Source organism: Neofelis nebulosa, chromosome 4, assembly GCF_028018385.1.
Source record: "Neofelis nebulosa isolate mNeoNeb1 chromosome 4, mNeoNeb1.pri, whole genome shotgun sequence".
Classification (NCBI taxonomy): domain Eukaryota; kingdom Metazoa; phylum Chordata; class Mammalia; order Carnivora; family Felidae; genus Neofelis; species Neofelis nebulosa.
The window spans coordinates 21587881-21603518 of record NC_080785.1 but is presented as its reverse complement, the minus strand read 5'-3'; the positions used below and the strand labels follow the sequence as shown (position 1 = coordinate 21603518).

The window sequence follows — 15638 nt, the reverse complement described above, 5'->3', positions numbered from 1 at the left end:
CTGTCCCAAAAATAAATAAAAAACGTTGAAAAAAAAAAAAAATTTAAAAAAAAAAAAAAAAAAAAAAAAAAAAAGACTTTCTCAGGGAAAATCATCTTGGTGGCATGGAGCTGACACTCAGCCTGTTGTGGACGCACAACAGACACATGAAAGCTCACATTTAGGGAACTTTAGCGTCAAAGCCCTCCTGCAGGAATCTCTCCCGAACGGCTCTTTTTTTTTTTTTTTTTTTTTTTTTTTTTTTAATGTTTACTTACTTTTGACAGAGACAGAGTGTGAGCATGGGAGGGGCAGAGAAAGAGAGGGAGACACAGAATCCAGAGCAGACTCCAGGCTCTGAGCTGTCAGCACAGCCTGACGCGGAGCTTGAACCCATGAACCGTGAGATCATGGCCTGAGCTGGAGTCAGATGCTTAACCGACTGAGCCACCCAGGCGCCCCCCCCCCCCCCCCCCCCCCCGAACAGCTCTGATCAATGCTGGGCAGCTCGGCTCAAATGCCGAGGAGCTCGGGAGCTGCCTCCGGCCCACAGCGAACTGCTCCATTTCTGGAACAGTCCTAATCATTACTTAGGATCAAAGTCTTCCTCCTGATATCTTCTACCAATGAGTCCTAGTTTGATCTCCTGGAATTAATCCATTCCCTTTATCACATGATACTATTTTGAATTTATGAGGGCAGCTAGAAGTTCCTCCTGTCTTCTGACTCGACAGCCTCACGTTCTCTTTTCTGTTACTTCTATTTAGATATTCCTCTATGAGAAAAGATATCAAAGGATCTTAGTTTGTCTCCAGCACAAACTAGGCCCATACAAACATTTCCTCTTCTTCCTCTATTGTATTCCAGTCAAAAATTTGGGGTAACTACGGATGTCGTATATTGTGCTGAGAGTTGTATGATATAAAGAAACTAAGATCAGTTTCCTTGTCTTGGTTGTGTCAGAGCAGCAGTGACAACTGCTAAGTACTAACCCGGATAGACTACCTCCTCCTTCCTATGGATATTTTTCATTGGTGCGGTGAGTGTGCTTACGCTTGTGTGCAAATGGTGTCCTCTTTTGACTGTACGAAGAACTATGAAACGGGCTGCCCCCAAGGCTAACTCAGTCCTGTTTGTCTCTCCCACACCACCTTCCCGGTCACCCAGCTGTCACTGTGCCCTTTATCTCCATTCTTGGCCCATCCAAGAACCCTCTCCAGTCGTCCCATCCCTCTTTCCCACAGGGACATGACACTCTCCCCTAAAAACTGTCCTTAATTAGTTAACAAAATTTCCCTCCACGACACAGCCTGCTCTCCCCCAGAAAAACCAGTGACAGATACGAACACCATTTGGTCTAATTAGTTCTGATATTTCACACAACATATTTGTGAGGTTTTTTGGAGGGAAGGGAGAAAGGCAGGGAAAATGCTTCTATTAAAAGAAGAGCAGGGAGGCTTGCATGATGGGAGGGGCAGAGTTTGGGGTCTTCCTCTGTCACTGCAAACAGACCCTTTGTTAAATCAGTACCATCTGGCCTGGAGACACTCTTAGCTTCGTGAACCTCTCTTCTTGCACCTCCATCTGCCTGCAGTGGGCCTCCCCAAGGACGAGACCCACGTGTGTGCTTTATTCCGGTGGCTTATGAAGTTTCTGCTTGCATGACCTTTTCTCCTCTGCTGACAGACATCTGTGCAAGGTGAGGTAGTGTTGAGAGGAGGTTCAGCACTGGAGACCTGGAAAGTCAAGACGTGATGTTCTCTATCTGTCCTGCCCTTGGCTCGCTCTGTGACCTTGGGAAGACTATTGAACTCTTGCAGTCCAAGGGCTGTGTGTTAGGGAGAGGTGAGTGGGGGGAAGAGGGAGTTAAGATCGTACCTTGAGCTGCTAGAATAGATGTCTTTCAAGGTATGGAATATTGGCAATTATAGAGTGGATAAATTAGGAGTAGCTCTCAACATAGAAAATCAATCTTGTGTTTCTCTGTCACATTTGTTGTCATCTTTACAACTGACAAGGTTTAAGAGCCAGTCCAAAGAGCTGAACGTACGCTTGGGGTGTCCCACAACATGGCTACAATCTCGTGAATCACACTGGAAGTCTAGAGCTGGGCTTTTCCCAAGTTTAGGTTTATCACAGTGCCCCACCTAAAGTAGATGTTTCATAATAGTAGGACCAGACATGTGGCAGAATCCCAAGCCTTGAGGTGGTACCATGGAAAGAGCACTGGAAGGGGAGTCAGAACTCCTGGGTTTCCCTCCCTACTTCGTGTTGTGACCTCTGGCAATTCATTCAACCTTCCTAGGCCCATTTACTGATCCCTAGAACCAGAGAGTTGAAGGACTCTCTAAGGTTCCCTGAAGTTCCAATGTCCATGATCTTGTGGCCAAGCCTGCAAAAAAAAGGAACGAGGGTATTTTAATAACCGTGGTGTTGGGCCAACAGGTGAGCCTAAACTTCAAGCCTGAGGGATTTCTGCAGACCTTCCTCTCCAGAGGCTGCTTCTGTGTAGCTCTCTTGGGGATCATGGCCCAGGCCTGTCTTGCTCCCCAGACTGCCTCAGTTGTCACCCCCAGTCATTTGGCTGGTGCACACGTGTCCTGGTCCTTATTTATCCTGTCCTTGGCCCTTTGCACCTTTTACTGCTTATTTGAGCAGCAAATCTCCACCTGTACTAGCTGTCTGTCCCGCCAGCCTGGGAAGCAGACTGACTTCCCTCTCATAAGGAAAAGGTGAAATCACCCACTATCATGGGTGATGCTTAAGAAGGGGGCCTGTAGGGCATCTGGGTGGCTCAGTTGGTTGAGCATCTGACTCTTGATTTTGGCTCAGGTCATGATCCCAGGGTCTCAGGATCCAGCCCTAAGTCGCACTCTGTGCTGCGTGTAGAGGCTGCATGAGATTCTCTTTCCCTCTCCCTCTGCCCCTCCCCCATGCTCGTGCATGCATGTGTGCACTCTCTAAAATTAAAAAGAAGAAGGTGGCCTGAGAAGTCAGCTTAGGTGTGAATATCTGCTCTGCCATAAAGATCCCCACCCTGGTATCTATCAGTCTAAGTTTCCTCTTTTGGAGAGTTGTGATAACAATTTAAAACACACACACACACACACACACACACACACACACACACCCATGTAAAGTACTTAGCAGTGTCTGGCTTCTGGTAAACACTCAATAAACAAATGTTCTGATCACCGATTCTGATGTGTGTGGGTTTTTGCTCATACCAAACAATTCTCTGACACCAGTTGAGCGTCCGACAGTTCGACTCAATTCTGATACTACCCGGAGACAGCATCAGATCCCACAGGGAAAGGTCTCAGTCCCCCAAGACTGAGATGTCCATTGAAGGTCGAGGTTGTCACCTGTGCTTCTTACCCCCTGGCTATAAATCAGAGGTTCCCAAGAGTCCTTCCTTGGGTTTGATTAATTTGCTAGAATAGCTCACAGAACTCATAACATTTTATTTACGAGATTACTGGTTTATTATGAAAGGATATAATTCAGGGACAGCCAGGCGGAAGAGATACATAGGGTAGGGTGTAGGGAGGGGCTCATGCTTCCATGCCCTCCCCAGACACACCCCTTTCCCCAGGTCTCCATGTGGTCACCAGCCCAGAAGCTCTCCAGACCCCTCCTTTTGGCTTTTTATGGAGACTTAATTACTTAGGCATGATCGATTAAATCCTTGAACTCAATCTTCAGCCCCTCAGCCCTCCCTGGAGGGTGGGTAGGACTGAAAGTTCCAGGGCTCTCATCACATGGTTGGTTCCCCTGGCAACCAGCTCCCATCCTTTGGTTATCTAGAGGCTTTCCAAAAGTCACCTCATTAACATAACAAAAGATATCATGATCTCTCTCATCACTTAGGAAATTCCAAGGGTTTTAGGAGCTCTGTGCCAAAGACAGTGTATGAAGACCAAAATATATATTACTTATCACAATATCACAGTTGGTTGTTACATTGATGTTATTTGTGGTAAATCCTGACACTTTTCCTCCAATCAGAAGCTTTCTCTGCCAATCTGCTTTAATGATAATTGTGGGGTTTTTGTTTTTGTTTTTGAGGGACTAGAAATATGACGTTTAATCACATCCCTCCATGAGTTCTGAATCCTTTCAGAAATAGACCAGAGGTCAGATAAAAATTTTAAAAACTTCAGCCTCATTGCTGGTAAAGCTGGGTTAAGGAAAGACAAGGGGACCTCAAAAAACCCCTCTTCAAATATTTCCCCCAACTCTGGGCCAGGAGTTGCTCTGGGGGGAGTCCAGTAGGCAAGGGCAAAGATACTGCACGGGTTAGACAGGTCAAGGTCAAGGTGCATGCCATTTTTGACACATGAGCTCTGCTGGGTGCAGAAAAGCAGCTCCCTGGGGTTTGAAGCCTGCTAATCTGATCATAGATTCTTCTTTCAGAGTGGGAGAGGCTGACTCTAGGGGCAGAATGGAATGGGCAAAAGGTTCCTTCCTTCCTTTCCTCAGCAAGGGTGCAAATTCCTAATTCCTGAGGTAAGATGAGAAGCCAGGGACAGGGAGAGTGTGGTCCCCACTCTGACCTCCTAGTAAGAATTTCCTTGTTTCTGGGGGTGGCTGGGTGGTTCAGTCGGTTGAACATTCCACTCTTAATTTCAACTCAGGTCATGATCCCAGGGTGGTGGGATTGAGTCCTACATCGAGCTCTGCGCTGAGCATGGAACCTTCTTAAGATTCTCTCTCTTTCTCTCTGCTCCTCTCCCCAGCTCATGCTCTCCCTCTCTCTTTCTCTTTCTTTCTCTAAAAAAATAAAAATAAAAATAATGGGGTGCCTGTGTGGCTTACTCGGTTGAGCAGCTGATTTTGGCTCGGGTCATGATTTCATGGTTTGTGAGTCTGAACTCTGCATCAGGCTCTCTGCTGTCAGCACAGAGCCTGCTTCGGACCCTTTGTCCCCTTCTCTCTGCCCCTCCCCAACTCTTGTGTGCACTCTCTCTCTCTCTCTCAAAAATAAAGAACTTAAAAAAAAATTCCCTTGTTTCTGCACCCCACAGCTACTGCATTGATGTGAAGCCACCAGAAACCCTTATGAACTGACTCTTACACAAGCTTTCCAGAAGTTATTTCAAAAAGTCCTATATGTCTTCCCATAACACATTCTGTTTTAATATCGCCTTTTATTATGAAAGAAACATGGTTATTGTGAAAAATTAGAACATGAAAGAAATATATACCAGGTGATGGTCCCCTGCAGTCTGTAATCAATGTCCCTTGTCTCTCCTCCAGCCAAAAGTCCATTAACAAGTTTTGTGTCCACAGAACATTTTTAAACAGTTAGTATAAACAAGATTTACTGACCAAGGGTTCTGCTGATTAGTCGTGCCCTCTTGCTAAGTCAGTGAGATACAGACAAGCCCTTTCCAGGTGCTCTGGGCCATCCGTCCGGGTTGGACACTGCATACCTGCTTAGTTTTGTTCTCCCAGCAAGTCCCAGTATCTGTGCACCTCTACCCATTTCCTTCCTGTCATGTCAGGAATGTTTGCCTTAGGCTGGCTTTCTGCATCTCCGGGTTACCGACTCATTTCTAACACACAGATGCTTCTGGGGCATCCTTTTTCATAGCTGAAGATGGGCTTTAAGCTATGACCATGACTCTATATCAGCTTACTATGAAAATTTGGTAGAAGCTCCAAGAGTCAAGGGTTCCATCACTGTAGTGGACAGTCTTTCTCTGTCCCCAACCACCCCAGCCCTGTTCATTCTGCCCCTGCTCCACTGCCTGAAGGGGTTTGGAATCCTCCTGCTGTTCCCTGCCCCTGCCTTTCCCTCCCCTCCCACCTCCGCCATGTCCCTCGGGCTGGGCGTAGACCTTGAAAATGGCAGCCTCCTTACCCAAGCCCCATTGGTCTCCCATTTGGGTCTCTTGTGCCCAGCCTCCCCCTCTATTCCTTTTTCTCCCTTCCCTGTCTCCATGGCAGAGATTGGGCTCTACCCCCATGCCCCAGCCTCCTGACCTTGGCTAGTTGTTTTCCCAGGGCCCAGCCCTAGTTTCTGGGTCTTTCCCACATCAGCCCCACTAAGTGGCCTGAATGTCTCCCTGATGCAAACAACGTCAACCCTACGGGTGTTAAATTGTGCCCTGCCTGCCTCCCCACTCAGATCAGCTTCTAGCACATTGACACAAGGCTAAGAAGGCCTAGATCTATCCCCATGACTCTCAGCCCTGGACCTTGCCCTCTGTCCCCTCCTGGCCACAGAGCTCTGGACTAGAGGCTGTCCCACAGTGGACAGCCCACCTTTACCTCCTGGCTTTCCCTCGCCTTGGCTGTCATTGGCCCTGGCTTTCCCCTGTCTCCCGGAAGGAGTCCCTCATATACTGTGCAATTGAGGCCGTGCCATTGGTGACATGTTCAGCTGTCACTGCTATTTCCCATGAGATGTTAACTGTCACTCAAATATTGAGCAGTCCTGCTGGTTTGCAGCCCTATTTGGCAATTTATTTATTGTTACTAATACTCTGTCAGAAAAATATTGATGTCTCTTTAAATATGTGATTTAAACAGGCTTCCTCTAGGGAGCCTCTTGTTTTGTAGGCGGGGGGCACATCTTCTCCCTAAGGGACACAACCCTAATTTTATCTTGAAATTGAATAAGAAAATAAGATGCATTCACAGGCAACACATGACAGGAACCAAGGCAAATGAGGACATCATGTCAGTCATTGTGTGTGCGGTTGCAGTGTCCCCTTCAGTCACTCCCAGTTTTACCTGCAGAGAAGTTCTTGACTGAGAACCATTTCTGCCTTTTGTTTCAGGGCTCACTGTTCTTGGTTCACAGCAGACTCATTTACATCACCTAAGACTTCTCTAGCACTGATCACATCCCAGCTACTGTTCCAGACGCTTGCAAGTAGGAATCTGTTAGCCTTAACAGATATCTTAGATATCCTTAAATAAATAGGATAAATAAATCTTAGATAGCCTTAAAAGGCAAGTGCTATTATTCTGCCCATTTTACAGATGGGAGAATTGAGGCAGAGAGAGGTTAATGAAATTGCACCAGGCCACACATCCGGTAAGTGGCAGAATTGGGGTTAGAACCCAGGCCTCCTGGTACTAGACTTTGCGTGCCTGCCGCTAGCCTGGGCTGCCTCCCAGACACTGGGATCCTGTACCTCTTCTGTGAACCATCCACTCTTGGTCTCAGGGCCTTGGGAGACTCCTGGCTCACTCTCGCGCTGCAGGAAATTGCATGTGTCAGAACTGGACACACAACATCTTTGCTACCCACCTGACATGTGGGATTGTTTTTTCTTCTGGCATCCATTTCCTTCACCTCGAAGGATGAATTGAACAGCCGAGTCGATTCTGTGAAAATGCAGCATCTGATTTGTCCTCAGATGAACTTGTAGCGAAAACCAGCATCCCGCCAGTCCACTTGGCGGCCTCACGCTGTTTCCAGGTGTGGTCAAGGACCGTCAGTGGCTGTTTTCTCCATCTTGTGCTCGGTCTGCCTCGTGGCTGTTGGAGGTTCTGGGTCCGGGCAGCCGTCTCAACAGCGTATCTCCTCACCTGGCATCTAGTGACATCCTGCCCTTCTCCTTCAGGCACCGGGAACTGCTTGTCCATTGCCTACAGCTTGTGTCCTTATTTCTCAGTGTGGTGGTGCCCGGGGACGATGTATTATGACAAGGGAAAGTGAGGTGGTAGATCAGGAGGCTGGGGTGAGAACGTCTTGCATTCTGGCAAATGCCCTGGCTGCTTGTGTCGTGGGTTGTACCTTGGGCGGTCAGGGAAGATGGCTATTAGTGATTTGGGGCTCCCTTGCGTTTACAAGCTTGGCCCGGGGGCCACAGCAGGGTGTGGGAATGGGGAGGGGGAAGGAATTAGGAGAACAGAGTTCTAGTACTAGCCTGGGTTTCTTACCTGGATAACAAGAGGCTCCACTCAGACATTCTCTTGGCCTGTCTAGCTCTGGGATCCGAGGGTCACACATAACGGAGGGTCAGTGGTATGCTGGGGAGGCCAAGAAGGCCCCCAATTCCTGACCCTTTTGCTAAAGCTAGACACTGCTCAGAGGCAAGGGGAGAGAGGTACAGGTGGATGATTTGACGTTTCAGGCGGCTGGCCTTGGCATTCATTAACAGAGCTCCTGATTAAATGCAGCCACGCGAATGACATTTCTGCACTCCCCTCCTGCCGAGTTCCACTCCCGGGATATCTGCTCCCCAACTTGCGAGGGCCTTCTCAGTCACTTCTTTCTCTAACCACAAGTGTGGTGATTTGGTCATGGCTCAAAGGATGGAGGGGAAGGGTCCTGATGGGTGACGCGGGTGACAGGGTCCCCCGCCTATTACATAGGAATTTAATTAAAAGTCACTCATTGAATTGGAAGTGGCACATGAGTGCATCCCCAGAAACAGCCGAGAGGGACTGGGGTAGAGGGAACCTCTGGGCTTCCTGTTTGGGAAGAATAGTAACTACAGAGTTGGTGGGGCTTCACCGGGCCCTCCGACGTGAACCCCAGTGATTTGGGACAGTGCATGGACCCGAGTCCCCCCAGACACCAGTATCTATCCCTTCCCATTTCTCCTCTTCTGCCCAGCCCCCCCATCCCCCAACTCCCCTCCCATGACCAGGCCACTGTCAGGCTCCCTGCCCATGATGGATTTTTCAGGCTTCGTTTAGTGACATAACCATCCCAGTAAAACATACAAATGGCCCAACCGTGGATCCTAATGTGCAGTAAACGGTTTTTCACCTCATATCATTTTTTATGGGAAGAAATAGTCTTTGTGCTTCCCCTACAGCGCCACCCCCCCCCCCCCCTTGCAGGTGGATGCGGCCAGGGGAGGCACTGCCTCCCCTCCATCTGCCGGGCTGCCCACTCCCCTCCGAGCACCGCTCGCTCACAGGGGCAGGGGGCGGTTCAGCTTTGATTAACTGTCCCGTGCGATATTCATTTCTGACAAGAGGCTCACTCACTCTGCTGTCCCTACAGGAAAAGGGGGCGTGGGGGGTGGCGGGGGTGGACCGAGGGTCCAAGGTTCCTGGTTGGATTCAGTTCTTTGTCTGTTCTGGTCGCTTTCGGAAGGCACCACCTTCTGCAGTAATCCTTTCTTCCTGCACCATTCGTCCCTGGCTCCGTTCCCTCTGCCCTTTCCTTGGTCTTCCCTGTGTTCTCTCACCCATAAAATGGGGGCCTCAGTGACTCTCTCTCTCTGACGCATGGTGACACTGAAGAGGGTCTCTGAGATGTCCAGCTAAGGAGAAGAAATAACCTCTGAACTGTTGAGGGGACTCTCCTAACCCCAGGAGGGAGGGTTCTGTGTTGCTAAACTCAGTATCTTCCAAGGCGAGCTCAACCGCTCCACCCTGGCCAGGTCAGTTAACTTACATCTCTGGGCTGACTACTCCTCAACACCTCAAAACAGTTCTTCTACCCCTGGGCCCGGTCCTGCCCAGGCTCCACCAATGGCTTCATTTCCTCCCCTCCATCCTGAACCGGGGCATCTCCTAAGACTCCAGCTTGAGCCATCTGCTGTTTTCTGTGAGCCTTCACCGTGGACACTTCTAGAAGCACATCCAAGGTACAAGTGGTTTGGGGGAGGGCAGGCTGTCTGCTGAAAACGGGTTGGGTGATGACTCAAAGTCCCATCCACAGCTGTGGAATCGCCCTGCTCTCTCAGGCAGCAAATCCTTTGCCTCTCCTCCTGCCTGCCTTCCTGCCAGCTGCCTTCCGCGTGCCCAGGAAGGCATGGGGTGCAGGCCCATGATGCTACGGCAACTTGCTTTCTCTTCTTGCCACTACTGCTGGCTCTGTCTCTGTGGCCAAAAGGCAGCTGGTCCCTGCCGCTGCACCACAGGCGTTGCTGGGGGAACGCGTCTCTGCTTGTGCATCTTCCAGTCCGTGGATGAAGCCACCTCCACAGGGTCCTGGATTTCTTTGTGCCCTTTCGGTGGGGGCTCACTGCCCACCTCTCCACCTGGCCAGCAGTGGGGCAGGCCTTGGAAAGGAGGACAAAGGGCAAGAGAGCTCAGTTGAGGCTTCCAGCCACCTTGGACACTGAGATGGGTCCATCCTGGAGCAGACATTTCCAGGTGCATCACGACCAGCCAAGCGCTGGGGGAGCGTGGCCAGGACGGAGGGGGGCTAGGCACTGCAAGCAGTGCTCGGGGACCATGAAGTTTGGCCTGTGGACGAGATGGTGGCTGTTGACAAGGTCAGAAAGTTTTTCATTTGGAAAAGTGGCTAGCCAGCCCCAAGTTGTTCCCCAGGGCAAGACAGGGCAGATACAGCTCAGGGTCAGAAGGCAGTTTCCTCCCAGCGTTTGACCCTCCCCACGGTGGTACAGGTGGCTTCATTCCTTCTGCTGAGACAGATCACTTGGTGGCCTGACACCGGCTATCAGCGAGGTTGAAGGATTCTTGCCTTGGGACAGTAGCTCAGCAAGGCGACACATTAGATTCTTTCAGGAGCCTTGGGTTCTAACCAATTATCCTCCAAAGAGGAAATTGGAACCCCCAACCACAGACACAAGGAATTGAGATAACCTCTAGAAGGTGAGACTCCTCAAATCTGCACTGCCTCCAGGCCCATGACCTCTGGGACCCCAGAAAACCAAAGCTAGGTGCACTGTCTATTTCCTTGAAGACTCAGTCAGCTACTGGCTGCTCTTCGGGGGACAATCCAATTGGAGACGTGGAATCTAAACACAAGAATGAAGATACAGAGGCTCTTTGAGGGGCTTCCCGAAGTTTGGAAGTTAAGGTGAGTACTCCCCGCCTCCTCACTCCATGCAACACCCCCACTCTTCCTGCCTCTGCAGGAAGGCCCGACCTCCCTCTCCACCTGCCCCACAGGGGACAGGGCCAAAATGTCCATGGGGTACCAAGGGGGCAGAGGGCCACTAACCCCCTGATTTAGGAGACAGAAAGCACGGCAGTGAAAACAAATCTATTTAGAAGCCTCCAGCAGATTTTAGACACCTTGATTAATCATAACTTGCTACACATTATTTCCCTATAAACAAACTACAATGTTACTCATATAAACAGCTTTATCTTGACAGCTGCAAAATGTCAGGATTTAATGTAGAATGAGCAGAGATACACCATATGTTACCACTCCAGGCCTGGAACACACTAATTCACAGCATATTGCCTCATACCGAAGAGGTGATTACAAAAGAGGGGCTAGGTTTTTGCCTTGCCGTGACTCTACACGCTGTCTCCAAGTCCCCAGTGCCTTCTCTTTGGCTGAGCCGGAATGGCTGAGATGCGATACGGAGGAAGATTCTCGGGCTTGCCAGCCGTGAGCAAGATGGCAACCCGGAAAGTGTGGATGTGGTTGTGTTGTGTTTTTGAGATTGGCCTCAAATAAATACAGGTGTCCCACACTGGGAAACCCACAGTTCCGTACAATAAGAAGGGGTGGGGGTGGGGGAGTCAATACGCTGCTGGCATCCTGCTGAGGAAGGTTGCTGCTGCCTTTGCGGGAATTGAAAAGCCTACGAAAGATAGCAAACAAATAGAACCCCCTACAGGAACAAACAATTAAGAAACAAGTTAAATGCAAGAGGAAACCGAACTTAATGTTCATGAAAATAAAATGTATAAAGGGACTCTTTACCGAGGGGTAGTTTTATCCCAAAGAGAGAGAAACAGAGAATTTTCCCCAAGAGGCTGCACTCTGCTAGAAAACCCACAGGGCATATTTTCATGGAGAGAATGGTTTTGTATTTGTTCTCTTTGCTTTCTTTCTCTCCCCTCCTGTACCTCGCTTCTACCCCAGTGTGGCATGAATCATACACAGAGAGCACCCAGTCTGGCCCACTGCTTCTTTTTATAAATACAGCTTTACTGGAACCCAGCCACGCCCATTCGTATATATACTGTCTGTCTCCTCTTGTGCTATAGCAGCAGCATTGAGTAGATGCAACAGAGACCATATGGCCCACAAGGCGGAAAATGTTTACTCTCTGGCCCTCTCCAGAGAACGTTTGCTGACCCTCTGCTCTAAACCGTACATGTGTTTATGTCACTCTGCAGCCTAAACACTTAAGGCATGCTCTCAATTAATTTTTGGCCACCCAAGAGTCAATCCCCTCCTTTTGACTCTAGAACCCTGATCGTCTTTGGGGGAAAGTACCACTCACAGTACCTGGTGTTTAGTGAGACCGCCAACCAAGGGGCAGGCATGTGGCCACAGGTTGGCAGTGGACTTTCTCCCTGGGACTGTGACTTGCCAGTGGAGTGGGGGTGTGGCTGATTTGTCCTGTTGGTAGCTCCCTAAATCTCTGGAGTCCCAGAGATGCCCTGGATTGAATCTGTCTCCTAGACTCCTGGTTGGGCTTCAGGTAAATGAGCCACCTTTATCCTTCCACATGGGTTTTCTTTCTTTGAAAAAAAATTTTGTTTAATGTTTATATATCTTTGAGAATGAGAGAAAGAGAGAGAGAAAGAGAGAGATAGAGAGACAGAGCTCAAGTGGGGCAGAGAGAGAGGGAGACACATAATCTGAAGCAGGCTCCAGGCTCCGAGCTGTCAGCATAGAGCCCAACGCAGGGCTCGAACTAATGAACTGTGAGATCGTGACCTGAGCCGAAGTCGGACGCTTAACCGACTGAGCCCCCCCAGGCGCCCCCAACGTGGGTTTTCTTACTTAAGTGAGAGCTGGTTTCTGTTACATATGACCTGAATGGATGCCAATGGCCACCCAATGGCCCCTTGCCATCTGTAGGTCAGGTCTAGGGTGAGATGGACTATAGGGACCCCCCCCCCGACCTGGTCCTGGCTCACCTTGAGAGCCTACCCACCCTCCACTTCCCTCTTCAGTTCCGATGTTCATACTCTGTGGATGTGCCCCACACTCCAGCTACTCTGTTATGATTACCAGTTCACAGAGGTGTCTTTCTCCACCCTGCTGTGAGCTCCTTGGTGGGCAGAGAATGGTCTCATTTATCTGTCTCCCCACAAGCATAACCAGATTATTGGATGTTAGAAGAATGAACCCCTATTTTCACCATTGGTGCTGTATTTGGCTATTAAGTTATAATCTTGATCTTATGCCGAGAGTTCCCCAACCCAACTCAACACCAAGTAGCTCTTTCTGCTCTCACGCTGACTTTATTCCCTGGTCCCATTACTGGCCTCCTAGTACTGATCCATTCAAGCCCTGAACTTGTACCTTACTCCTGGGATGGACCTTCCCGTTTCTCCACCCCCGGGTGTATTTCTCTGCTCTCAGTCGCTGAAGTCCTGTCTTGCTCTTCTTTGTGCTGCTGTGGCTGACAGTTCTGCATCAGGTCCTTGGAGCTCATGGCTGGAGCTTTGTTGCCTGAGACCAGACAGGATGACCTCCATCCCCTGAAGCCTTGAGGGAGGCATGGATCTTCCAGATGCTTCCCGCCCTGCTGGATTGCCTTTCCTGGCCTTCACACCTACATCTGGATCCTGATAATCCTGGTCTGGCTCATTTGTTGCTGACCTCTTGCCAGGCACCCTCTGACAGGAGGGTGGGATTGCCTCAGTGGCACGGATAGCCGGGGAAGAGTATGTGCTAAACACCTCTATGGTATTTTTGCGGAAAAGGGAGTCTTTAATTCTTTCCCCTTGCAAAGAGTAAAATAGTTCTTGGGGAGCACGGAGAGCACATGGCTGGCAGGCTTTAGCAGGACAGTTAATGTTCAAACCCCAGGCTTCTGGCACAGCTCCTTTCTCCTGGGCCAGAGGCATGGGACCATCTTGGAATCTGGAACTCTTAGTGTCCCAGGTCCACCTAGAAGAGATAAGCATTGTGATGCTTTGCAGGCTTCTTGGGGGAGGGAGATAAAGCACTCTCTGATATACTTCTTCCTTGCTGTCTTTCATGGTGGGCCACTTTCGTGGTGGGCCAGAACTTTCTGAGTGCAAGATCCTGTCTGGATGTCAGAATCTTAAACTTTAATTCTAGTAATTCTCCCTCTCTAGTGTTCTTACGCCAAAAGGGCTCCGGGGATGTGCAAAACATCCTATATCCCAATCCTGCTGCCTGGGGCCAGGAAGGGTACTTGGTTTCTCTCCAGTTGGCGTAGTCATCCAAAGAAGCAGATTATCCCACATCCAGCCCTGCAAGTCCAAACACAGGAACCCAATTATGCCCAAAGAAGGCATAATTCGCAAGAGGAAGGCTCCTTCTGGGCTTCTGAGCTCACTTCTGAAGGTAATTGGCAGATGCTGGTCCCTGCTACCAGGAACTCCTCTGGGAACCATGAGGTAAAAGACAAATCTGGTGAGTGAGAAGTGAATTTGGTGTATAGGATGAATAAACATTCTGAAGTGTCCAGGCAGGCTGGCTGTGTCACACGGGCTGCTTGTTTCCACAAACTTCAGAATGTCCCTCAAGTGCTGGAATTTCTGGCTTACAAACTGTATCTCAAAGGCTGTCTTTCACACTCAGAATGCATGAAATTTTGCCTGACCACAAGCTATGTACTTGACTTGTTGGAGTCTGGTCCTGGTGCCTGGAAAGACAGCAAAGGGCAGCTGGGCATCAGCTTTCTGCCTTCTCCTTCTCTGGCCCCAGCTGGCCCAGGACCAGGGCCAGCTCACTTGCCTTGTGAGGCCGCCATGATGGGATTAGAAAATGGAGCCGATGACTTACATGCTGGCTCCAGTTTAGCTCTTGGTTCCCAGCTCTGAGCTCCTGGCAAAACCGATGCATAGATTGCCTTCTCTGTCACTGACCTTTTCTCCTGTTTTAAGGACTTGCGTCTAGAGCTCAAAAGAGTCTGGACACCCAAAATAGAAATGTCTAAAGGAGCAAAGAGCAGCATTCAATCATTACCAAGCAAAGTGGCTTCCCGTTCATGATGCTCTAATATATAGATTTGGATTTCGAGAGAGTAATTCCATCATTAACATCAGTACCCAGCAAGCAGATTAATGTGGGTTTCTCCACACTTGTAGTGCGTGTATGTATATGTGTGTGTGCGTGTGCGTGTGCGTGTGTGTGTGTGTGTGTGTGTGTGTAGAGGGAAGAAAATGAGTTTCAAAACAGAATATTCTGGGATTCTGATTACTTGTTGGCAAGTGCTAATTTGAACATTCTCTGCTTTGAGTTCGTATACAATTGATTGCAGTCTAAATCAGTGCTGTGGGGGAAAAGCGAAACTAGGCAATAGATGGGAGTTTTGCATTTGCTTTAAAGGCTTTTATGGATCCCAGTCACCTCATGGTTAGCAGTGCTGATGGAGGTGAGCAATAGCACGGGTAATCCAAAGCCAGTGGATAATCTTTAAATCATTACCATCTGGTTTTGAAATGTACCATTTGATCATTCGTCGGAGCTGATTTGCCTTCCTAATCATGCTCTTCTTGGACTAGTGTTAAAACCAGCATTTCTTTCCAATGAAAAATAAAACCAGTTCTCAATACAGCACTGAATCCACTGCGTGTGATGCAAATACCTGGGGAGAAAACGCACAGGAGAGAAAAAGGGCTAAAAGACAAAAGAAGAAGGTGATGGAGGAGGAGCCTCGTCTTTGCCTCTGATTGATTTTTCTTGCCACAACTAGTGAGGGAATGCAAAGTGGAGTCAGTTCTCAGAACCTAAGCCCACTGCACATTTTCTGCTCAGGGGAGAGATCTGCTTTCCCATATATAACTTCAGAGCCCCTGATTCCAGCTTGATGCAGCATCGCGGG

At 49.2% G+C, this 15638-nt stretch overlaps 1 long non-coding RNA gene across 1 annotated transcript; it reads right to left on the bottom strand.

The window, feature by feature from the left end:
- Positions 1-1330: 1330 nt before the first annotated feature.
- On the bottom strand, positions 1331-13910 carry LOC131508971 (uncharacterized). Its single transcript, XR_009260237.1, has 2 exons — positions 13142-13910; positions 1331-2371 (listed from the first exon to the last, which is right to left on the bottom strand). It is a non-coding gene; the product is annotated as an uncharacterized LOC131508971 (long non-coding RNA).
- Between the last annotated feature and the right edge of the window lie 1728 nt (positions 13911-15638).